Source organism: Rattus norvegicus, chromosome 18 (assembly GCF_036323735.1).
Source record: "Rattus norvegicus strain BN/NHsdMcwi chromosome 18, GRCr8, whole genome shotgun sequence".
Lineage (NCBI taxonomy): Eukaryota > Metazoa > Chordata > Mammalia > Rodentia > Muridae > Rattus > Rattus norvegicus.
The window spans coordinates 2,897,791-2,922,544 of record NC_086036.1 but is presented as its reverse complement, the minus strand read 5'-3'; the positions used below and the strand labels follow the sequence as shown (position 1 = coordinate 2,922,544).

General features: G+C 42.1%; 1 long non-coding RNA gene across 1 annotated transcript; it reads left to right on the top strand.

Moving 5' to 3' along the window:
• The first annotated feature begins 10,921 nt into the window (after positions 1–10,921).
• On the top strand, positions 10,922–19,172 carry LOC102555022 (uncharacterized). Its single transcript, XR_010059754.1, has 3 exons — positions 10,922–11,997; positions 15,625–15,826; positions 16,705–19,172. It is a non-coding gene; the product is annotated as an uncharacterized LOC102555022 (long non-coding RNA).
• Positions 19,173–24,754: the final 5,582 nt, after the last annotated feature.

Genomic DNA, 24,754 nt, shown 5'->3' with positions numbered 1-24,754 from the left:
TCCTCTTCCATGGAGGCTCCCCCTCTCTCTCCTTCCTATAGTTTCTAGCCCAGAAAACCCCAACTCTGCCCATGTCTCTTCTCACCAGCTACTGGCTGTGGGCATCTTTATTTACCAATCAGAATTAATGTGGGGGCAGGTTCCTAGAAGCTATGTGGGGACTTTCTTGTGCAAACAGTTTTGGGGGATCCAAATTAGCATTAGAATACAAGCAGCATTAGGCCAACCTACTACACAAAAGCTCATGCCAAGCCCAGGCTCACTCTCTCTGTCTCCTGTTTGTAGATCAGAAGTAAAATTTCAACCACTCCCAGCACCATGCCTGCCTGCATACCACCACACTCCCTGTCCTGATGGTCATGGACTCACCTCTGAAACCACAAGCAAGCCCCAGCTGAGCGCTTTCTTTTGTAGATTGTCTTGGTCATGGTGTCTCCTCACAGCAATAGAACCGTAACTAAAACACCATCTTATATATGAGACATTTCCTTAGAATCTCTTTATGTTCTTTTAATTTCAGGTGCTGCTGGGCCTTACTTTGACACCTGCCTTGAATGTATCTTGAATCATAGCTTTCAAACTGAGTTGCCTGCTTAGAGAAGTCATCAAGTGGGAGGGAGGGAGGGAGGGAGGGAGGGAGGGAGGGAGGGAGGGAGAGAGACAGAAGAGGAGAGGAGAGATAGTTGCTTGGACGTACATCACTGTGTTTGAAATCTGATGGAGTGTTACTGTAGAATTGGGGATGTACAGTGGATGGGGAAACTGAGTCCTGGGAAGTTGAGAGACGTACCCCTTGTCATAGCAGATCAGGCTGTAATATACTTTCCCCCAAAGCATCAGCGCATTACCTTTTACTAAGAAATGTCTTGGTTAGAGTTTCTATTGTTGTGATAAAACAGCATTAACAAATGCAACTTTGAGAGGAAAGGGTTTATTTTATCTTTTAGTTTATAGTGCATCATCCAGAGAAGTCAGGGCAGGACCTCAAGCAGGGCAAGGACCTGGAGGCCACGGAGGGGTGCTGCTCACTTCCTTTTCCTTCACTGCTTGCTCAGCCTGCTTTCTTAGAGTACTCAGGCCCACTCGTCCAGGTTGGCAGCATGTCCTCTTCTCCCTCTCCTCTCCCCCTGTAAGTCTGGCCTGCCAACATCAGTCAAGAAACTGTCAAGCTGACATAGAGCTAGCCAGTACAAATGGTGAGACTTAGATTGGTTTCAGAAATACACAAGAGGGTCTGACGTGGGTGTTCACTCTAAAACCCCCGAAAACATCATATCCTGGACTCTGAGTCTTATGACAAGATCAGGATAGCCGAGGCAGCTGAGAAAAACACAGAGATGCTTAGCATGGAAAAAGACCCATCACAACAAAGGCTGACTTTCCTTATCAGTGTGAACCCACGAACCCAGTGAGCACCCCCAAATCTGCATCGAGGATGATGCTGTGAGTCACGGCATGACTCATGGCTCCCTGACCACCACAGAACAGAAACAAGAATAATTTACTGCCTAGGCCAAAAGGACCTGAAAGAGCTTTCCCACCCACCACACGAGTGGCGCATCAGATTAGGAGTAAGGCGCCATTCTTTCTTCTTCCTCAAGTGGATTAGTTCTCCCTTTTGCATCTTCCCCAGAGACCCAAGGCCAGATAAGCCTCTGGCTTTACTAATAATCTTCCAGTGAACCGGCCTGTCCCTGTACCTGCCTACTCAGGCCCCTCCTGCATGGCAATCTAAACCAGAAGAATGCCTCAGCACACAAAAATGTACTTCATCACTCCTCAGAGCAAGATGGCTTCTTGGATCAATGTTTTATGCCTTCCCTCCCTTGACCATGACACTAAACAGACTCATAATAAACTGTCTCTAAGTGAACAAGCAAGAAATTATTCTCAGGCCAAGACACTTTGTTCTTCAAAGCTCTTTCGCTCTTGTGCTTATAAGAATCAAAGTCCCAGAGACCACATTTAGGAGCACACGGAAGAGTCTGTCTTAACAGAGGGTTGGTGTGCAGGACCCAGGGCTTCTACTTCCCTCTGGAGGCTGGGGTACTGTTTGGGGTCACACGGCAAGGCCTTCTCAGGAGCTAGGAAAGGCTTGCTCTTAAGTTCTTTTTCTCCTCCTGAGCTGTACCTGACACCTGACCGGCTGTCTTTCAAAGTTTAACCCTGCCGCAATGTGAGGATTAAACCCTCCTGAAGCAGGAGGTTGTCTGGCATCTGGATTTTTTCTCTTTCTGTAGACAACACTGTGAAGAATGGCCTCATACATCCATCAAATGTACCCTCCTTTAGTAACAACAGGAGGCAACTGAGAGGAACAGTCTTACCTTGTTAATCTGTGTTTCCCACACTGATAGCACTAAAAGCAGTAAGAAGGTATCCCTCTGCTTAGGGCTTGAGTGTCCCTCAACAACCTTTTCACGGCGATGAGGCCAGTGGGAACCATGGGACACCTTGATTCAACCTTATGCAGAGGCTGCCCCAGTGTGAATGCAGAATCCTAGGTCATTTGCATGATGTCATGGGTGAAGAATAGTTAGGTGGTCAGTATTTTTCTGTGGAGAAAAGTACACCCTAATGACAGACAGGAGAGTTGCTGCTTTGGGGAATGGAGCCCTGAAACAGGGCACCCGTGTTTCTTCCTTCATTGAGATTTCTTTGCTGTCTTCATAACTCTGCAAGGAAATGTTGATTGAATTCTGACTTTAATCTTGTAGATACAGAGATGCTGTCTGAAATGGCCTGAGGGGAGACACAGAGCCTAGGCAAGTCTATGTTTGTCGATAGAAGGCTGAGCCCCAAAAGCAAAAGTTGAAACAAAAAACCTAAACCAAACCTTGAAAGGTAGAGCTTAAGCAGATAGAAGTCACAAGCTTGATGCTTTGTAAGGTTGGAGCTGAGGTTTCTGAGCTCTACCAGGTCTTGAGGGATGGGATATTTTCCTGCAGGGAGATAAAATAGTGTCTGAAGCATGGTCAGCTCAGTGGGAACATTTTAAAAACACAAATTGATAATTTATTGTTTTTTTAAATTGACAACTCATTTCAAAATTAAATATTTTATTCAAAATTTGAAGTGACATTCTTTTTTAAAGCTTAATTAATCTAAACTGTTATCTGACTTTTCAACGTAAGAGTTTGTCACTTATGAAGTGGTATTTTTCAGGAGTTTGTTTCAGAGTAATTTGGTAGGAAGAAATGGACCATAAGCAATTCCTGGCTGAGAACTGTCCAAGCTGGATGGTGAGTGCATGCTGTGTTTTATTTCACTTTCTCTGTACACTTAGACGTATGCCAAATACGCTTGTACCTATGGAAACAGCTCCCACATAGACCAAGCCATGTAGACGTTTGTAAGGAACCAGTCAGCTCTTCTACGACCTGACTGCAGGATACTGGACAAGGTTTTAGCTTCAGCCCTGAATATCGCTTGTCATTGGTAACTAATTATAACTGAATGCCCTGCGGACGTTAGGGGAAATGTATTCTTCTAGAGCAGGATCCTAATCAGTAATGAAACTCATATTTATTTCACTTTGCCTTTTGTGTAGACAAAATAAATGGAAAGGATGCACCAAATATTCATTATTAAGAAAAGAATGAGTGGGCTGGAGAGATGGCTCAGCGGTTAAGAGCACCGACTGCTCTTCCAGAGGTCCTGAGTTCAATTCCCAGCAACCACATGGTGGCTCACAACCATCTGTAATGGGATCTGATGCCCTCTTCTGGTGTGTCTGAAGACAGCTACAGCATATATATATTCAATAAATTATGAATCTTAAAAAAAGAGAAAAGAATGAGGCTGGCAAAGTGTATGCATCTGTGTGTGTGTGTGCGTGTGTGCGTGTGTGTGTGTGTGTGTGTGTGTGTGTGTGTGTGTGTGTAAGCTTGATCCAGAGGTCATGAATTCCATACAGAATCTTTACCTCCATTAAGTTTGAAGTACTGGAGAGAAAAATTAAAGTAGAAAGTTTAGATAATATTTGCCAATATTTTGAACTAGCTGTGTTCCTTCATGTACCAGGATGTTGTTTGAATCATTCAAAAAGGAGAATGCCTCCCCCAACACACAGAAATAAGAATACAACAGTCTTAATATATATCTAAAAATACTTGGAGATTTGTCCATTTAAAGGACATGACAGGCCGTGGTGGTAAAGTTTGGCATAAGGAAGCCCTCTCAGACATTGGGAGGATTTTAGTGCCACCATTTAAAAATGAGTATTCAATCAATAAACATCGGGTAGAAAAAAAGTCTGTAGAAATCAAAATAAGCAGGAAAAAGCAAATATCGATGAAAGTTAGTTTTATTTTATTTTAAGATTAGGAAAATGTTATTTATATTTATGAATATGTCTGTGTGAATTTTTGCCACATGGAGGCAGGCACCCAAAGAGGCCAGAAGGGGGCGCTGGGTCTCCTGGAGCTGGAGTGACAGTCTTCTGAGGTGGGTGCTGGGAATTGAACTCCAGTCCTCTGGAAGAGCTGTAAGAGTTCCTAATGGCTGAGCCATTTCTCCAGCCCTAACATGTGGGGCTTTAAAAACCTATAAGCAAATGATTTGATACTTCTTATATCAGAAGATAGAATCTGTTTTTCTAGGGCTAAATATGACTTTAGCTGTCTCTCTGAAGAAAGCATCAACTGTGTCTTAGGGAAAATGAGCTCCATTTTATGTAGTTGTTTTTTTTAAATGTTTTATCCCAGATGCTAGGGACTTCCCTTAAGAGGCGGAGTGCAGGAGAAGACAAAGCTGCTCCCAGGAAGTGCACTGGGGAACAGCAGGTATTTGAAGATTGGTGGGTAAGACTACAATTCACTGGGTATCAGTTTGATTTGAGGATGGTTTTGCTTCAGGGGCAGCGAATAATTAGCTGTGAGTCAAATGTCTCATCTATCTAAGCCCCAAAGCACAGCTGGAAGGTTGGACTTGTTTCTAAGTCACTTTACTGAATCCTAGAGGGGAGTGTAGCGGGAGAAACATTTGAAGAAATAACAGTTGAACTTTGCAGACTTGGTGAAAATTATAAACTACTGGTCTAGGAAGACAAGTGAAATTCAAGAAAGAAAAACAGGAAGGAAATACTGTAATTAACACACCTCAAGTTGAAATCGAATGGATTAAAGTTTAAAAGGAGCCAGAAAGACAAGGTACATGTGCGGGAGATGGAGGATAAGGGAAAGGGCATATTTGTTTTACAAATAACAAAAGCCACATACAGTGGAACAGTGTCCTTAATTTATAAAAAGAAGAATGTTAATTTGACATCCTCGCATCTCTTCATAGATGCTATGGAAAGTAGCCCCAGAGCACCAAGAAACCACAGAGAAAGACATTTATATAGGCTCAAACAGCAGAATATATATATATATATATATATATATATATATATATATATATATATCTCAAAACTCAGTCCATGAGCAGCCATATTTCCCCTGGGTTTATAGACTTTCCAATTGGTGTTTTGCACAGATTTTTAGCAATGCCTCTTCCTTTGGCCAGGGCCTGTCCCTATAGGGCAGTGTTTCCTTTTCCAAAGGAGCTGCAGCTCTTTGATATTCTCAAAATCCCCTCTCCCGCCCCTCCGTGTGGTACTTGGGAAAGGACGACTTTTCTCTTTCCCCAATAGTTATTTTTATTTTGAAGTTGAACGCAGTACTAAACAGTCAGCCACTGACCCAAGATTCCTCTCGGTAGCTTTGAGGAGTGTCAGGTGATACCTGCTAGTTTACGGAGATAGAAGCAGATCAATTGTTGCGAATTGTTTCTAATCGGCTCTTTTAATGTGACCACGTGGTTTCTTCCCGTGCCACAGCCCAGTGTTTCTGCGGTTTGGGACTCCGACTGTCTTGGAATTCCTAAGGCTTATTCCAACTGTTGAGCTGGTTCCACCAAGAGTGGTAGGAACCGTTGGCTGAGAAAAGCATCAATGTTGAAGCTAAGGATAAAGTTGGCTCAGGGAACATTTTATCTATTTTCTGAGTTTCTTGTCTCAGTATATCAACAAATTTGTTTTTACTTAAAGAGGTTCCCACAAGAGCACTTGCCAAATTCAGATGACTGTTTCTTTCTTTTTCTTTTTGATTGATCTTGATTTTTTTTGGAACAAGAGTTGAGATTATATAAGCTCACTTGTCCTCAGTGAGAAAATGCTGGGAGACCCTATCTCTATATATGTGAGACAAGTCTATGTGTGTGAGGAGAAAGACCTGGGATTCAGTGGATGTGGGGGAGAACCTAGGGGAGGAAATTCCACCCCTGTCTCCTTCCCCCATGTGTCTGTCTCCAAGTGGCAGTCATTTGGATGTGAGGCCCTTGGTACTGTAGTGTTTCATGTTGGGGAAAATTCTGGCCATGTGATTTGAATTTTTTTTTTAATTGGCTTTAGGGTCTAAATATATTTTTTTTCCAGAGTGAGGGTCTTTAGCTCTGGTTGTTTCAGAACTTTCTGTGTACACCAGGCTGGCCTCACAATCACAGAGATCCACTTGCCTCTGCCCCCAGATCGCTGGGATTAAAGGGTGCCCCACTACACCCAGCCATAGGTTTTTTATTTTTATATTGGTAGAAACACTGCCAGGAGCCACAGTAGCTCCATGTTATACATTAGAATAGGAGGACTCCTTTCCTCTGAGGTATGGGGAGCGCTCCATTGAGAAAATTTCACTTGCCAGGGCCTGTTTAAAGAAAATAAATTCCCTCCATGAGAGAATGCAGTGGTTGGTTGCCCTGTACTGCCCTGTGTGCCTGGGGCTGGTTTATGGCCTCAGGCCACATGGCAGAAGAATAAAAGGATCCCGGAAGTTTATCTGAGACTGCAGAGCCCATCCTGGGTGTTAACTTAGAAAAGGCTTTCAGGAAGGAACTGGATGTCTGCCACACCCACATTCAGGGAGCAGCATTATCTTATCCTATTGCCTTCTGTGCCGGTCACATGGCCAGTGGTGCTGGTGCAGTTTGGAGCAGATTGGCTAAAAACAGCTTCTTGACTACTTTTATGACAAAAAAAATGTGTAAGTCAGATAGAAGCCAAGATGGCATCTTTTACAACTTCGATGTAAAATAGGGAACAGCTTAGTGTTGATCCCTGAAACCGGATAACCCACACCTGCAGACTGCTCTCTAGACCCTAGCCTGCCAAGCTTCGAGTATGGAAGTACTCGCTCCTAAAAGAAAGGACGCTAAGAAAATGCTGAAGGGTGCGGGACCAACTCCTGTCTCAGACTCAGCAAGTCCGGCAGTCACAGTGTAGAGAAATGCTTTAGGGAAATCACTAAGAAATCAGAGTCATGGAGTGCACACAGTCCTTCTTCATAACAAGGTCTTGAAAAAAGTCATTTATGTGTATGAATGTTTTGTCTGCGTAGATGTCTGTTCATCGCATGCATATGAGAAGATATGAGAACCTTCCAGAACAAGGATGTGGTGGTTGCAGGCTACCGTGTGGGTGCTGGGAATTCAATCCCAGGTCTTCTGGAAGAGTAACCAGCGCTTTCAGAACCTGAGTCATCTCCCTGGCCCTGACACTTCTTTATAGACATTAGAATTTTCATAACTGACACCGTCAGGCGGAACACGGACTCCAGGCAGCTGTGGGAGACAAGAGCGCACCAGTGGAGAAGCAAACACGTGAAAACACGGGCTCACTGTGGCCGGTATTCTTCATCTTCAGTCTTATAAGCCTTTCTGCCCACGAAGGTTCTGTAGGGTATGATTTGGAGTCAAGGATTAAAGTTATTTTTAAAAAGATAAATTCATGTATATTCATAATCAAACAATTCAAGTTTGAGGCACATGCCAAATTGTCATAATTAGGGAAATTAAAGACAACAATTTTTATAACGTTTCTACTGGAGAAGGCAAAGACAATGGACACAGGAGATTCAGACATTTTCAAATACAACTCATTGCTGTGAGAATTAATGTTTTTTTTTTTTTTTTGGTAAGCAGAGTCCAAGGGGGGTTTATAAAGAAAGGACTCCCGAGCCACTATAATGAGGAGATGGAACTATGGGAATAGTGACCATATGGCCGAAAACTCTAGAAGCATGCTTGGGAGTCTGTCTCTGAGGTCATCTAGGCTTGAACATGAAATATGACAATGGCGGTTCAGCTGCTGACGGGAGGAAGATGGATGCCGTGGCAGCCCACAAGGGTTTTGGCAGAAAGCAGGATTCCATTTGGTATGATGCATTCGAAGGGAGGGACCACAGCATCGTGCACATGTGGCATGTTTTTGGCTCACTGTTAGACGATGGAGTCTGGGATCTATATAACCTTGGAAGGTATCAGGTTGACTTTCAGCACAATAGCTCTTATCCGAAGTAACTGCAAAGTGAGAACTGCAGCAGCCCCCCAAAGCGTGGTAACAAACATCACGCTCCACTTGCCAGGACGGACTTCCTTAACAGAGGAGAAAGCGAGGAGCATTTGAATATATAATAAAATCTTCTAACATGGCTCCTTTTTCCTAGATGTGTCTAGAGCATTGCCGTGCACTTGTTCCCCGAGGTCAAAGGTGACTCTGAGTATTAACGAGAAGATGCCTGAACTGACTCGGCTGCAGTCCTGCAGAGAACAACTCCACACGCGTGCCTGCTCTCTGCTGTCTCACTGCTTTCCCCTCCCCCTTTCTAGGTAAAGTCCTGATAAATATTCCTGTGGTAATTACTCCCTACAGATTTCCAATGTGCTTTGTAATGGCTCTTCATTCTAAGACACAACCACGAAAATGACTCATTATCACAGAAACAGTCCACTAGGGGCAATCCAGCTTCTCAGGGCTTAAACATCTCTCACTTCCCATCCATGAGGTCTTTGCACACCCTGGTTTCCTGTCAGCTGACGTCCCTGAAACTTGACATTCTGCCTAAACCTTGTAGTTGGGGTTTTAAAAGTGTTTTTTTTTTTATTACCTTTGTCTCTGTGTATCTACCTACCTTCTGCCCCTAACCAGACCCCTCCATTTTTCCGTTCTCCCCATGATATCATTTGTACCCTGAAGTTCCCTTCTCTATTGCACCCCCGTGTGCTACTGCAGCCATGGCTCCTTTGTACTTCCCTGGTGTCTGGATTTACTCCAGGTTATGTTTCACATCTGAAGATTTGGAGCTAGGAGCTTCCCCCAGAGCTAGGGAAGTGAGAGAATATTGTATTTGGGGGGGCTGGGTTACCTCGCTCAGTATAATCTTTCCTAATTCCACCCATTTACCTGCAAAGCTCATGTTTTTACCTTTCTTTATAGCAAACAGCTTAAAGAATCACAGTATTAACCAATCCATCTGAAAATACCCATAACACCTGTAAGTTGGTGAATGAATACACATATGTAGTGATCCCTGTAATACTTAAATACTAATCCAAGAAGCCATCTTCTGGGTTGTTAATATAGGCTCTCCAAGAGACTCCCCAAATATTCTAGGCTCTTGCTGTTGTGTTAGTTGCTCCACAGAAGGTAGAAGGTAAGTCTCTTTTGCTAAAAACACCCTGCCCTTCAAATGCAGGGACCAGAGGCTCCTGAGCTATCCCTGGCCTGAAACCCTCCTCCCCGATGACTAGCTTTCATGGTCCAGAAGGTACTGTGCAAGCTTCTAAAAGAGGCAAACAACCAATAGCCTTGCCCAGCCATGATGCCTATGAACCACAGCAATGACCCACATGACACAGCAACTCTCTAAGGGTGCAGTAGTGGCATGCATAGCTTAATCCCTCTCAACAAGAGGGAAATTACACCTGGTCCTGGAAACCTGGCCAGCCTCTCAGGGCACATGCAATTATGGATCTTAAAGGAGAACTACAGCCACCATTCTACTAAGCCAGCACAGATCCTTAACTACATTCTAAACATTTGTTCTTATACCCTCAGAGAATGTGTGGTTCTCACCCCTCGCCAAGGAAGCTTCTCTTGCTAGCAGGCAGACACCATAACGGAAAGCCACAACCAATCAAAATGCATGGGGTCCAGGCCCAACTGACACATCTACAACACCACGCTTGCATCTAAGGCTCACACTTTACTCCGAAAGAAAAGATAAAAAGATTGTAAGAGCCAGGGGTACGGATAATTTGCTGTGAGATTGTGTTTCCTAGGAATGTTAGAAGCCACACCCACCCAAGCCGCGCCAACATTGCCACCTAAGCATAAGCTGAACAAAGATGACACTGATAAACATACTAAGGACTACAGGGGCAGCCAGGGGGCCTCAGTCCTACACAGAGAAGGGTAGGCAACTACGGAGTGCACAGAGTGGGAGAAACGGTCTTCCTCGGGAACAGCACAGCAATTAGGTATCCAGTACACGTGAGCAGCATTGTACTTACTGAGCATGTTGTATTCATGCATTCAGGGTGTGTGTGTGTGTGTGTGTGTGTGTGTGTGTGTGAACAATTAATTTAAAAAGAGGTCATGAATTTGAAAGAGCAAGTGGAGGTACACGGATCAGTTTAGAGGGAGGAAAGGGAAATAGGAATGATGTAATTATAATTTCAAAAGACAAGAGAAATTATTAAAAGGTGCCAGAGCCACTGTGCTGTTTATTATTTTACAAGGAGACAGGTGAGTCTGTGCTCATGTTTGTAGGTTTCCTATCGCAGGAAGATTCCGATGGGCAGAATCCTCATATATCCTTCCTGGGTCTAGAAAAGTCTTTCTTCTAATAGGCTCCAGTGATTAAGGCAATACTCTTATTTCATAAGAGAAGTGAGAGAATGTAGTGCAGTAGGGAGGATTCCTAAGACAGTAAAGCACTTTTGAATTAAATGAGAACCAGAAGCATAAAATATTAAGGACTGCAGCCAAAGGTCACATAGAGGGAAATTACTGTCTTAAATGACTGCATTGGGAAATAGAAAAATCTTAAAAACCAATGGTCTTTTATTTGTAAAATTAGCAAAACAAAACTAAAGAAAGTATAAAGAATGAGGCACTAAAGATAAGAAAATAAAATTGGACAAGAAAGCAAGCAAAATAGCTTTAAAAGGATAAAATTGCTGCACCTGAAACAGTGAATAAAGTTGTTAAAGTTCCGGAAGGATGATTAGGAAAACTGTAGAAAGCAAAGCAAACGGCACTGGAAAGCTGTGATGGAATTATATAGAGTGATGTCACAGCACAGGGTGACATCGTAACATGGGGTGACATCACAGTAGATCTCATAGCCAGCTGGAGAATGCAGCATGACAGTAGCAGTAAAGCAAAGATTTGAAAATCAAATGAAATGAGTTTCTAGAGAAATCCAAAATAACCTCAAACATTTCAGAAAGGCTTTGCTCTTCTTCTAACCCAGTATACTGCCCACATCTGTGGGGCCACTGACACAAGGACTGGATTCCAGGACTGTCACTCAGGCATCACAGTTCCGGTAGGCACAGATAACAGCTAGACGGAGAGTGAGGGGCTCGATGCAGCTGTCTGGCTTTGCTGGCTCGTGACCTAATGCAGAGGATATCTAATAAGAAAGGGAAGGCAGCAGACGTCAAGGAGTCTGCAGCTGCTCTGGAAACTGCAGTTTGAAGACAACTTCAGAGAGTCCGTCTTCTCTTATTCATGCACATGCATTCTGCGAGTGTCAGCAGGGATGCTGGCCCTCTGCTGTCATGGCAGCAGTGTCCACACACTAAAGCACCTTTAAAAAGAAGGCAGGCAGGACAGCAGCCTGATTGGGGTTTTCAGATGCTTGACCAGAAGACCTTGCAAAACTATGTAGGGAAATAACACAGTTATGTTTAGATTGAAGTGTCTTGTGTTAGTGATCATAACTCAAGAAACCTTACATTCCAATGAGGAAAGAACATAGCTTGGATTGTGGGTCAAGTTTAGGCTGTCTGATGAATGAAGAGAGAATGATTTCACAGTGAGACATGTACTTAATGCAGAGGAAAAAAAAAATTGCCTTGTTTCCCAGAACGTGTGCTAGGGAAAGTGGAAGAAAAGGGAAAATGAAACCACACAAAATCCCTGGCTTGTACTTGGGGTTCTGCTGTCTTACCTAAGAGGTGAGTTGTGCCCGTAACAGTTCGTGTTAGAATTTTGTCTATAATTAACTTTTGGTGATTCAAGGAGAGAGAGAGAGAGAGGGAGGGGGAGGGAGGGGGAGGAAAGAGAAGCAGGAACCTACAAATTTTTTCTGCTTGCCTTTAGAAACTGGTCTTAACACAAGAAGGATTATTATAGAAAATCAGCTAACTGTGGGAAGTACCTCATCTTTGTCTTCAGTTTAGCATGGACTTTTGTGTATGTCTGAAAGTATGCATGTGTACATGTATCTACACACATACACGTACATACAGGGCCAGCGAGTTAGTTTCAGTAAAACCTGCATGTGTGCAGAGGTTCTCACGGAACACCTTCAATAAAAAAAGTCTCTGTGTGTTCTGAGATAACACTGAACACACTGCAGATAGCCTCTTATCTTACATACACAGTAAAGCAGCCTAGCTCAAGCCCATAGGAGAGAACTGCATCGTGTGACAGTAGCCACAGTAGCCTGCCAGTGGGCTAATAAGTCCCTGGAGGGTAACCCGGGACAGGTTTTATTGAATTCAGTTTACTTAGCTGGAATAAACCTAGATAGGCATCACATTTGCAAGTAGGTGCTAGCAAGAGGGAAAGTTATTACAAGCACATTAGAAGACAAACAACAGAAAATGGAATAAAATCAGAGATCAGAGAGGAGGCAGACGTGGCCCTGGCTCAGCTTCTTACCTTGAATAGGTCTATACATAAGTTGACTAAGAAAAATAATTATTCCCACATGTGCAGAGAGGAACGGCGTGCTTAACTCTCTTAGGAACTTCCGGTTACAGTTACAAGCATTTTAATATGTAATTGAAAATCTGCTATTTTGCACATAAGCATATTTTCTTTGTTTCTGTGCTCCTTAGAAAGTTTGGAGGGGGGCTGTAAGGGCAGTGGATGGGGGTGGGGGGGACACCCGTATGGGGAAGGTGGAGAGGATGGGGAGCTTATGGACAGGAAACTGGGAAAGGGAATAACATGTGAAATGTAAATAAAGAAATACATCTAATAAAAAATAAAATTTTAAAAAAGAGAAAGTTAAAACTTTAATAAACATTTCTTCTTAATAATTACTTTAATGTGGATTATAAACATGGCCATCTATTGGTTTCCTGTGTTTCCCTCACAGAAATTCCTTGAATTTCTGCTATTTTCTCCCCCCTTTGCTTTCAAAATTCATCTTTTACGTGCACATGTGGTTCCTTCTGTGTGTGAGGCGTAGTCTAGGCATGGATGATGGGACAGTGAGCGTGGAGACTCCCTGCTATGGAATCTTTCCTACATCTTGGTTCTTCACTGTGTCTTCATGTGACTAGTGAAAGGTGGCTTGAGATTCTTACCTGGTGATTTTGATCCTTTGTGGCAGAAAGGGCATGTCCCTACTGTGTTATGTTTACAGTAAAGCACCTTACCTCGAGAACACTGGCTCACTGATGCACACTGGTCAGTAGATGTGCCCTTCTGTACAGATGCCATGTAGGAGTGCTCTATTCTGAGTTTACTGAGGTGCTCACCACTGCCAGTGTGTTTCACAGCTGCCCTCTTCACCAAAGCCCGTGAGCTTTAAAGTGTTTCTCAGTGTTTGCTCAACCGCTATTACTTGTGTGCAGGGCTTCTGATGCACCCCAAATCCACAAACATCTCTCTCTCTCTCTCTCTCTCTCTCTCTCTCTCTCTCTCTCTCTCTCTGATGGCATACACTTTATACACTTTATTTTAGTGGAAAGGCTCAGAAGAAGTATGCTGTGACCATGACAGCAGGCTGGTGTTGTGGTTTTGTGTCAGTGAGGAGGTAACACTGTGTCATACGTAAGCAGACAGACAGAACCTTAGTCTCTGCTACTTCATTTTCATTCACATTTGTTATCTTCCCTTCTGGTAATGACTTGGGTTCTCTCTGGATATAGTCTCATTTGCAGATCTTGACTTTCGAGTGGGTTTTCTTGTGGTGCCCTTGAGCCTTCTGGCTCTGACAGTCCTTCCTCCCCTTCTTCTACGGGATTCACTGCACTCTGCCTAATGTTTGTCCGTGGGTTTCTGCATCTGTTTCCATCAGTTGCTGGAGGGAGCCTCTCTGTCAGTGGTTATGTCAGGCTCCTGTCTATGAGAGCAGCAAAACATCATTAGGAATCATTTACTTACCTTTTCCCCAAGTGTGTTTGGTTTTATCCTAAGTCTCTGGTCATCTGGCCTCTGTGGTTTCTGATCTTTCAGGCAGTGGCAGCTTTGGGCCCCCTCACCTATCACGGGTCTCAAACTGGACGATTCTCATGATTGGCCACTGTCAGGATTTCTGTACTACCTTTAACCCAGCACATCTTGTAGGCAGGACAATTTGTAGGTCTAAGGCTTTGTGTCTGGGTCGGTGTCCCAATCTCTCCACTGGAAGTCTTCCTGGTTATAGGAGATGTCCAGTTCAAGCTCCATATCCCTCATTACTGGGGATTTCCTTTTTAAGAACCTATTTTAAAGCAGAAAATATTCACTCGGCAACTGCTCTGTGGTGGGGCCTGGACCTGGTACTGAAGGAAAAAGGGAAACAAGCCAGCAACTCCTGTTTTCCAAGACTGAAGAAGTGTCAGAAACCATCTAGGAAAGGCTATGGCAAGCAAGTGAATCCTGGAGATGATGACTGTGGTGGGTAAGCTCTGAGATGCCCGGTCCTCAGAGACTTCATCACAGGACTGCTTCTCATTGATGATATGCCTTTCCTGACACTATGACACAGCCCAATGATTCCTGGGTATCTGCCCACCCTATTGAACAAACTTCCTGCAAAGGAGCATGAAGATGTACTTTTATGAATTAATGCTAGATGAATTAATTGTAGCATTCCTGATTTGATTCAAATAATTTTAAGAGAAAAGTTTAAGGAGATGGTTTTAGTTGTTTTGACAGAAAGATGTAATAAAGAACCAGGAGCAGAATGTACCTCCTGCTCATAGAATAGTAAGTAAAGGCTGCATAATAAGGAATACAATGAGCTTCCATAATTACACTAGAAGAGAAATGGGCTTGGGACAGATTTGTGATCAAGAGGAAACACTCATTCTAGGTCAGGTCCAAGGTATGCCACAGGTATGCACTATGCTAAAGCAAGCCCACATGAGACTGTTGCTTTGAACTTATAATGAGCTTATAGAATGAAGCACTGCTTTGAACTTACTCTCAACATCCTCTGTAATTCCCTTTTGTGTAACGTTCCATCTATGAGGTAATTTTATAAAGAACTTTTGTCTAAGAAGGTATAAAAAGGCCAGATAGAAGAAATAAAGTGTGATTGCTGGGGCTCTATCCCATCCACCCCATCCACCAAATGTATATATGCATATGCCTATCTGTATGTATGTATGCAGGTGTATGTGTATGTATATAAGTATGCATGAACACTTATAGAATTGATGAAACAGGTGGTCGGGCCCAGTCAAAGTGTGTGTGTGTGTGTGTGTGTGTGTGTGTGTGTGTGTGTGTGAGAGAGAGAGAGAGAGAGAGAGAGAGAGAGAGAGAGAGAGACTCTTGCCTGGCCAGTGTGGGGCCCTTGCACCAGAGAGAAAAGAGCGAAAATAATTAAACTTTTTTTTTACTTAATCTCCTACTTCTTTCAGCAGGTGTTAAATTGCCAGAAGCCATCAGCCTTTGGCTGCAACATAGCAGAGTTCAAGAAGGTAAAAGTTGCCAAAGGTGAAGGGGCTCTGGTCAAGCAATCACCAATGGAAATGGAAAGGTGAAGCACACTCCTTCACTGCCCTCCTTGGTGAGCTGGGTGCTGGGACAAACTCCTGGGAAAGAAGAGAGCATCAGACACAAGTAAGTGATGTGGGCAGACCATGGGCAGACCTTGAAAACTTGGAGAAAAAAGTCAGTCGTAGAACTAGGAACAGATCTACAGAAGGGCTTTAAAGGATAAAGTAATTTCTTTTCATGTTTTACATTGTCTTATTCCTTACAAGAGGAGCATCCCACAAGACCAAACTTCTGTTGCCTCAACCAAATCATAATTCACTTTTTACTCTTAAGTTAATTTGTTCTTTTTCTTGCTTTTAATTCCCCCTCCTCTGCAACATATACTACTGAAGATCACCTAGTCTCAAACACAAACACTGAACTGCCTTAGGCACCAATAGCCACTGAGGTTATATAGAGTTGGGGAGCAGGATAGGGGTGGGTAAAGCTCTCCCCATGTTTTGGTTTTGACATGAAGGTTAAGATTGAGCATGATTTTAATGACAGCTTGATCTCTTATCCAACTCATCCCAAAAGAAAGCTTTTGGAAGTCCCTGGAGGATGCTACACATACCCCTGGGCATTTAAGTGTTAGTCTATGTACTTTACAAGGACTGCCATGCCCACTGTGGGCTGGAGTCCAGCATTGTGGTATGTGGTATGCACTCACGGTTTTAAGATGTCAGAGGCATTCCCTTTATTCAGTATGAGGTGGGGTGGACCCAGCGCCTCTGAAAGGTAAACATGAACCCCCTCTCTCCAGGGCAGGAGAGTTCTCCAGCCTGTTTACAGAGCATCGCCTCTGTCTGCACTGTGCATATTTCACATTTTCTCAGAGGTAACGGGCTGTCTGCCAGTGATCTCGCTTAGCTCCCAAGCTGCTTGGTTTCTTCAGGAACGTAACCCTTTGTCTGATTTGTCCTCTACCTTTGAGTTTAACATTTCCCACTTGCTATACACAGTGCACCAAGCAGCACAGACGCAGAGATCTGCTCTTTTCTTCATAAGATGACGTTGATGCCTTTTGCCAAGACCTGCTTCTATGGCACACCAGAAAGTATTACCAGGAGCTGTATTGTTTTATATGTCTCTTTTTGTTCATCCTCTTAAAGATTAAAACATTTTAAGGATATGAATAGCTTGAAATGAACTAAACCAGTCATTGTTATTACAGAAGAACTGCCCAGAATCCAAACATGACTCCATTAAATACATTGCTGTGTCTCCCACCATAACTTGTCTTCTATCTCTCACCTTAGCTTGGAACCCCACCTGCAAGCTCACCAGATGAAGTCTTCCCAGTTTCCTTCTACTCTGATGCCTTGGGTTTGGATCCCAGCACAGGGCACATGTGAGGAGGACCCTTTGACTAGTAAGGGAACTCTTGTATCCAGAACATGACTTTTTAATTGCAGATCACTGAAAAGGGGAGAGTGATAAACAAATAAACAAACAACAACAACAACAACATGCTTCCTCTGGCACACCACAGGCTAAGACTGACTCCAGCAAAGTTTAGGCACCTATTCCAGTAGCTAGTAGGCTCCAACTATTGAGGGTGTTTCAAACTGCATGAAAGCCAAGGACTGAGCCCTCTGGTGAGCGCAGAGTTCCCAGTCCCCTGTCCCAAGTTAAGCCTCCACCGGATTGCGCCTTGCAGACAGGAGATCATGAGAATCTTCCAGGCACATCCATAGCAGAGAAACAGACAGCGAGTGAGCTGAGTGTCTTCTGGGTGGATCACCTGGAAAGGCCCAGTTTTGTGAAGAATGTGATAAAGTTAGTAAAAGTGACTTTGGAAAAAGAATTCACCCAAACACAAGTAAACAAACAACCTGGAAAGCTTGAATTTCAGAAGGAAGCCAAAGCTTTGCCAACAGTTCTTTGTCCTGCTGCACTGAGTTGCAGGAAAGCTCCAGCGGACTTGGCCCTGGGCTCACAACTGAGCTGGAAAAGACATGGAGCATTATTTAATTTTTTCTTTTTATTAGTTATTTTATTTATTGGCATTTCAAATGTTATCCCCCTTCCCAGTTTTCCCTCTGCAAATCCTCACCTCTCCTCACTCCCCTGCTTCTATGAGGGTGCTCTCCCCACCTGCCCACCCACTCCTGCCTCAGCACCCTAGCATTGCCCTGCCCTGGGTCATCAGGCCTCCACAGGACCAAAGGACTCCTCTCCCAGTGATACCCAATAAGGCCATCCTCTGCTACATATGCAACTGAAGCTATGAGTCCCTCCATGTGTACTCTGTGGTTAGTGGTTTAGTCCATGGGAGCTGGGTGTGTGTGTGTGTGTGTGTGTGTGTGTGTGTGTGTCTGGTTGGTTGACATTGTTGTCCTTCCTATGGAGTTGCAAACCTCTTCAGCTCCATTTGTGATATTTTAATAAACATTTTACAATTTCTCATCTGTTCTTAATGAGTGCTTCAGTACTGTTGTTCTGAGTTTTCAGTGAAATCTTCCCAGTGCTTTTGCTCTCAGCTAGAACCCAAAAACAACACTTAGCAACAACTAATTTAACAGTTCAATGGAGCTAGGCTAATTTATTTTAACTTTTAAAAATATTTTTAGTTACATTTATTTATGTGTATGTGTGTGTGTGAGTGTGTGTGTGTGTGCGCGCGCACGTGCACGTGCGTGCACGCGTGCGCCTTTTTGGGGAGAAGTATGGGATAGGGGGCTTATGTCTGGGAAAGGGAATAACATTTGAAATGTAAATAAAAATATCTAATAAAAAAACAAGTTCAAACAATAAGAAAATAAGGGCGGGGAGAGTTACATCACGGAATCATGTGAGTTAGTACATAACTGGTTCCCTCCCCCAATCATTTCAGAATTCTATGTTAAAAAACCTTTATTTACCTCATATTTATGCTAAGTATACCTATGCTCAAAAATTATCTTTAAATACATTGCAAACTGATATACTTTACCAAATAAAACATCTAAAAATTAAATAAAACTTTGCCCCTAAACCAGAGGAATCATTAGTGGATGCCTATAAGAAAGCCCTTTTTCTTGCAGAGAGCTTGTTTTTCAGCTTCATGGTGTGGAGGTGAACTTTCAAATGTGTGGAGCTGTTATTCAAATCTTACTAGTCAGCTTTGAACTGGTTCTCAATCCCAATAGAGGCAGAACAGGAGAAAAAAGTATCTGAGCGTCTTATTGTTTATCCTTTAAGTTTATTTTTAATTAAGTTTTGAGAATTTCATGTCTGAGTACTGTATTTACGTCATTTCCCTCCGTCTTTACCTTCTAAGCCCTCCTGTGTCATTCCCCACTCAATTCCTCCCAAATTCATGGTATTTTGTTTAATTACTATGGTTATTATGTATACACAAACTTAAATATATATAAACATAAATGGCTAAGTCTATCTAGTGTTGCTTGTATGTATGTATCTTAGGGCTGGTCACTGGGCATTAGGTAACCACTTAGAGAGCTTATCCCCAGGAAGGGCTGACACTCCAAACTGGTCATTAATTACTTGTACTTCTTCATGTAGAGGTGAAACTCTATGGGACGATCCTCTTTTGTGCTGGCATGTCAACTTGTACTGTCATTGTTCAGATGTTGTTTAGGGCCATGTTGAGATTTCAACAGCTGCAGTTTCCCTATTATATCTAGAAGACACCATCTCACTGGCAATGCCTTGGTTCTTAATATCATTCCACTCCCTCTTCTGTGATGTTCCCTAATACTTAAGTTTATTTTTATAGGGCATTTGAATCAAAATACATAAAGAAAATTGTCTCTGGAGATTGTTTGGGTATTATAGAAAGATGAGATAATGAGGGTTTCTCTTAACCCGAAGTGTGTATCTTGAAATTCTCTCCTTGTGGGAGAGACCAATTCTGAATTATTTTTAGTAGAACTATCAATGTTAGTAACTTTCAGATCCAAAGCTGTGAGAAAGAGGGTAAATGTTAATAATAGTCATCTGGATTGTAGTAAGGATTCAATCAAAGTGCAAAATATGGGCTGACAGGTTAGATGGCTCAAGGGGTAAAGGTCCTTTCTGCCAAGCCTGAAGATCCAGGTTTGATTCTTGGGACCCACTGTTGGAAGGAAAGAACTACCTCTACAAATGTGTTCTCTGATTACACACAGGCACTTCACAGGATGCATGTATCCCCTCCCCTCAGTAAATAACTATTATAAAACAGCTAACATGCAGAAAGTCAGGAGTGCTGACACACCTGAGAGCAGAGGTAAGACCAACCCTTCTGCTCTGAGCAACCCGCCAGAACCCTCAGGACACACAAGCTCAAGAGCCGTTTGGAACAGGACCCTTCTGGTTTCTGCCTGTGCCTGGAGCTGACCCAGTCCCACAGTTCTCTGTACCCAAATCCCGTGGGGGAGAGAGCTGGACTCTCAGAAGTGTGGACAATCCTGAGAGCTCAGGGGAGACCACTACTTCTGCTCACATTCTGGGTCCAAGGGGAACTCACCTAGAGCCCTCTGGACACAGGAACCTAGGAGCAGTCAGGGAGAGGATCCTTCCAGTCTCTGCCTGCACCCAGAGCTGAAAGCTAGTCACTAGGAACACTGACACACCTGAGAGCAGAGGTAAGACCAACTCTTCTGCTCTGAGCGGCCCACCTGGAGCCCTCAGGACACGCAAATCCAGGAGCAGTCTGGGACAGGACCCTTTTCGGCTTCTGCATATGCCTGGAGCTGACCTGGTCCCACAGTTCTCTGTACTCAGATCCCATTGGGAGAAAACAGGTCTACAAGAGTGCTGACTCACAGGCTGACAGGAAGGTCAAGCCACTGTCAGAGACAGTAAGACCAGCTAAGATCAGAGACAACATGATGGTGAGAGTCAACTATACAAACCTAAACAACAGAAACCAAGACTACCTGGCATCATTGGGTGGGAGCCCAGTTCTCCCAACAAAGTATTCCCATCGAAGCAAATACTGGATACCCGAACACACCAGAAAAGCAAGATTTGGATTTAAAATCACATCTCATGATGATGATAGAGGACTTTAGGAAGGACATAAATAACTCCCTTAAAGAAATACAGGACAACACAGGTAAACAAGCAGAAGTCCTTAAAGAGAAACACAAAAATTCCTTTAAAAAATTACAGGAAAACACAACCACACAGGTGAAGGAATTGAATAAAACCATTCAGAATTTAAAAATGGAAATAGAAACAATAAACGAATCACAAAGGGAGATATCACAACCCCTGGAGATAGAAAACCTAGAAAAGAGATCAGGAATCATAGACACAAACATCACCAACAGAATACAAGATATAGAAGAGAGAATCTCAGGGGCAGAAAATCCATAGAAAACACTGACCTAATAGTCAAAGAAAATGCAAAACACAAAAAAGTCCTAACCCAAAACATCCAGGAAATCCAGGACACAATGAGAAGATCAAACCTAAGGATAATAGGTATAGAAGAGAGTGAAGACTCCCAACTTAAAGGGCCAGTAAATATATTCAACAAAATTATAGAAGGAAACTTCCCTAACCTAAAGAAAGAGATGCCTATAAACATACAGAACTACAAAGACATTGTACCAGAAAAGTCACATAATAGTCAAAACACAAAATACACAAAACACAGAAAGAATTTTAAAAGCAGTAAGGGAAAAAGGCAAAGTAACATATAAAGGCAGACCTATCAGAATTATACCAGACTTCTCACCAGAGACTATGAAAGTCAGAAGATGCTGGACAGATGTCATACAGACCCTAAGAGAACACAAATGCCAGCCTAGGCTACTGTATCCAGCAAAACTCTCAATTAGCATAGATGGAGAAACCAAGATATCCCATGACAAAACCAAATTTACACCATATTGTTCCACAAATCCAGCCATATGAAGGATAATAGATGGAAAACTCCAACACAAGGAGGAAAACTACACCCTAGAAAAAAAGAAGGAAAGTAACCCTCTTGTAACAAACCCAAAAGAAGAGAGCCACACAAACATAATTTCACCTCTAACAACAAAAATAACAGGAAACAACAATCACTACTCCTTAATGTCTCTCAACATCAATGAACTCAATTCCCCAATAAAAAGACTTAGACTAACAGACTGGATATGGAAAGAGGACCCAGCATTTTGCTGCATACAGGAAACACATCACAGTGACAAAGACAGACATTATCTCAGAATAAAGGGCTGGAAAATAAATTTTCCAAGCAAAAGGTCCCAAGAAACAAGCTGGAGCAGCCATTTGAATATCAAATAAAATCGGCTTTCAACTAAAAGTTATCAAAAAAGATAAGGAAGGACACTTCATATTCATCAAAGGAAAAATGCACCAAGATGAACTCTCAATCCTGAATATCTATGCTCCAAATGCAAGGGCACCTACATTCATAAAAGAAACCTTACTAAAGCTCAAAGCACACATTGAACTTCACACAATAGTAGTAGGAGATTTCAACACCCCGTTCTCATCAATGGACAGATCATGGAAACAAAAACAAAACAGAGACATAGAGAAACTAACAGAAGTTATGAACCAAATGGATTTAAAAGATATTTATAGAACATTTCATCCTAAAACAAAAGAATATACCTTCTTCTCAGCATCTTATGGTACCTTCTCCAAAATTCACCATATAATCAGTCACAAAATAGGCCTCAGCAAATAGAAGAAGACTGAAATAATTCTATGCATCCTATCAGATAACCATAGAATAAAGCTGGTCTTCAATAACAACAAAAATGACAGAAAGCTCACATACACATGGAACTTAAAAAATGTTCTATTCAATGATACTTTGGTCAAGGAAGAAATAAAGAAATGAAAGACTTTTTAGTATTTAAGGAAAATGAAGGCACAACATACCCAAACTTATGGGACACAATGAAAGCAGTGCTAAGAAAACTCTGAGCGCCTCCGAAAAGAAACTGGAGAGACCACATACATTAGCAGCTTGACAGCACACCTAAATGCTCTAGAACAAAAAGAAGCAAATATAGCCAAGAGGAATAGAAGGCAGAAAATAATCAAACTCAGGGCTGAAATCAACCAAGTAGAAACAAACAAACAAACAAACAAACAAACAAAAACTATACAAAGAATCAACAAAACCAGGAGCTGGTTCTTTGAGAAAATCAAAGATAGGTAAACTCTTAGCCAGACTAACAAGAGGGCACAAGAGTTTCCAAACTAACAAAATCATAAATGAAAAGGGAGACATAACAATAGAATCTGAGGAAATTAAAAAAAATCATCAGATCCTACCACAAAAGTCTATATTCAACAAAACTGGAAAATCTGGAGGAAATGGACAATTTTCTAGACAGATACCAGGTACCGAAGTTAAATCAGGATCAGATAAAACATCTAAATAGTCCCATAACTCCTAAAGAAATAGAAGCAGTTATTAAAATTCTCCCAACCAAAAAAAGGATCAGATGGATTTACTGCATAATTCTATCAGGACTTCATAGAAAACCTAATACTAATACTGTCCAAATTATTCCACAAAATAGAAACAGAAGGAACACTACCCAATTTCTTCTATGAAGCCATCATTACAATTATACCTAAACCACACAGAGACCTAAAAAAGAAATAGAACTTCAGACCAATTTCCCTTATGAATATAGATGCAAAAATACTCAATAAAATGTTCACAAACTGAATCCAAGAACACATCAAAACGATCATCCATTATGATCAAGTAGGCTTCATTCCAAGGATGCAGAGATAGTTCGATATACAGAAATTCATCAATGTAATTCACTATATAAACAAACTCAAAGGAAAAAAACCACATGATCATTTCATTAGATGCTGAGAAAGCACATGACAAAATTCAACACCCCTTCATATTAAAAGTCTTGGAAAGATCATAAATTCAAGGCCCATACCTAAACATAGTAAAAGCAATATACAGCAAACCAGTAGCCAACATCAAATTAATGGAGAGAAATTTGAAGCAATCCCACTAAAATCAGGGACTAGACAAGGCTGCCCACTCTCTCCCTACTTATAGTACTTGAAATCCTAGCCAGAGCAATCAGACAACAAAAGGAAGTCAAAGGGATACAAATTGGAAAGGAAGAAGTCAAAATATTATTATTTGCAGAAGATATGATAGTATATTAAGTGATCCCATAAATTCCACCAGACAACTATTAAGCCTGACAAACAACTTCAGAAAAGTGTCTGGGTATAAAATTAACTCAAACAAATCAGTGGCCTTCCTCTACTCAAAGGATAAACAGGCCGAGAAAGCAATTAGGGAAATGACACACTTCACAATAGTCGGGAATAACATGAAATATCTCAGTGTGACTCTAACTAAGCAAGTGAATGATCTGTATTACAAGAACTTCAAGTCTCTGAAGAAAGAAATTGAAGATCTCAGAAAATGGAAAGATATACTGTGCTTATGGATTGGCAGGATTAATATAGTAAAAATGGCCATTTTTTGCCAAAAGCAATCTACAAATGCAATGCAATTCCCATCAAAATTCCAACTCAATTCTTCATAAAGATAGAAAGAGCAATTTGCAAATTCTTTTGGAATAACAACAAACTCAGGATAATGAAAACTATCCTCAACAATAAAAGAATGTCTGGGGGAATCACCGTCCCTGGCCTCAAGCAGTATAACAGAGCAATAGTGATAAAAAACTGTATGGTATTGGTACAGAGACAGGCCGGTTGATCAATGGAATAGAACTGAAGTCCCAGAAAAGTACCCACACGTCTATGGTCACTTGATCATTGACAAAGCTAAAACCATCCAGTGGGAAAAAACACAGCATTTTCAACCAACAGTGCTGGTTCAAATGGCGGAGGTCAGCATGTAGAAGAATGCAAATTGACCCATTCTTATCACCCTGTACAAAGCTCAAGTCCAAGTGGATCAAGGACCTCCATGTAAAACCAGATACATTTGAACTAATAGAATAAAAAGTGGGGAAGAGCCTTGAACACATGCACACACAGAACACCAATGGCTTATGCTTTAAGATCAAGAATCGACAAATGGGACCTCATATAACTGCAAAG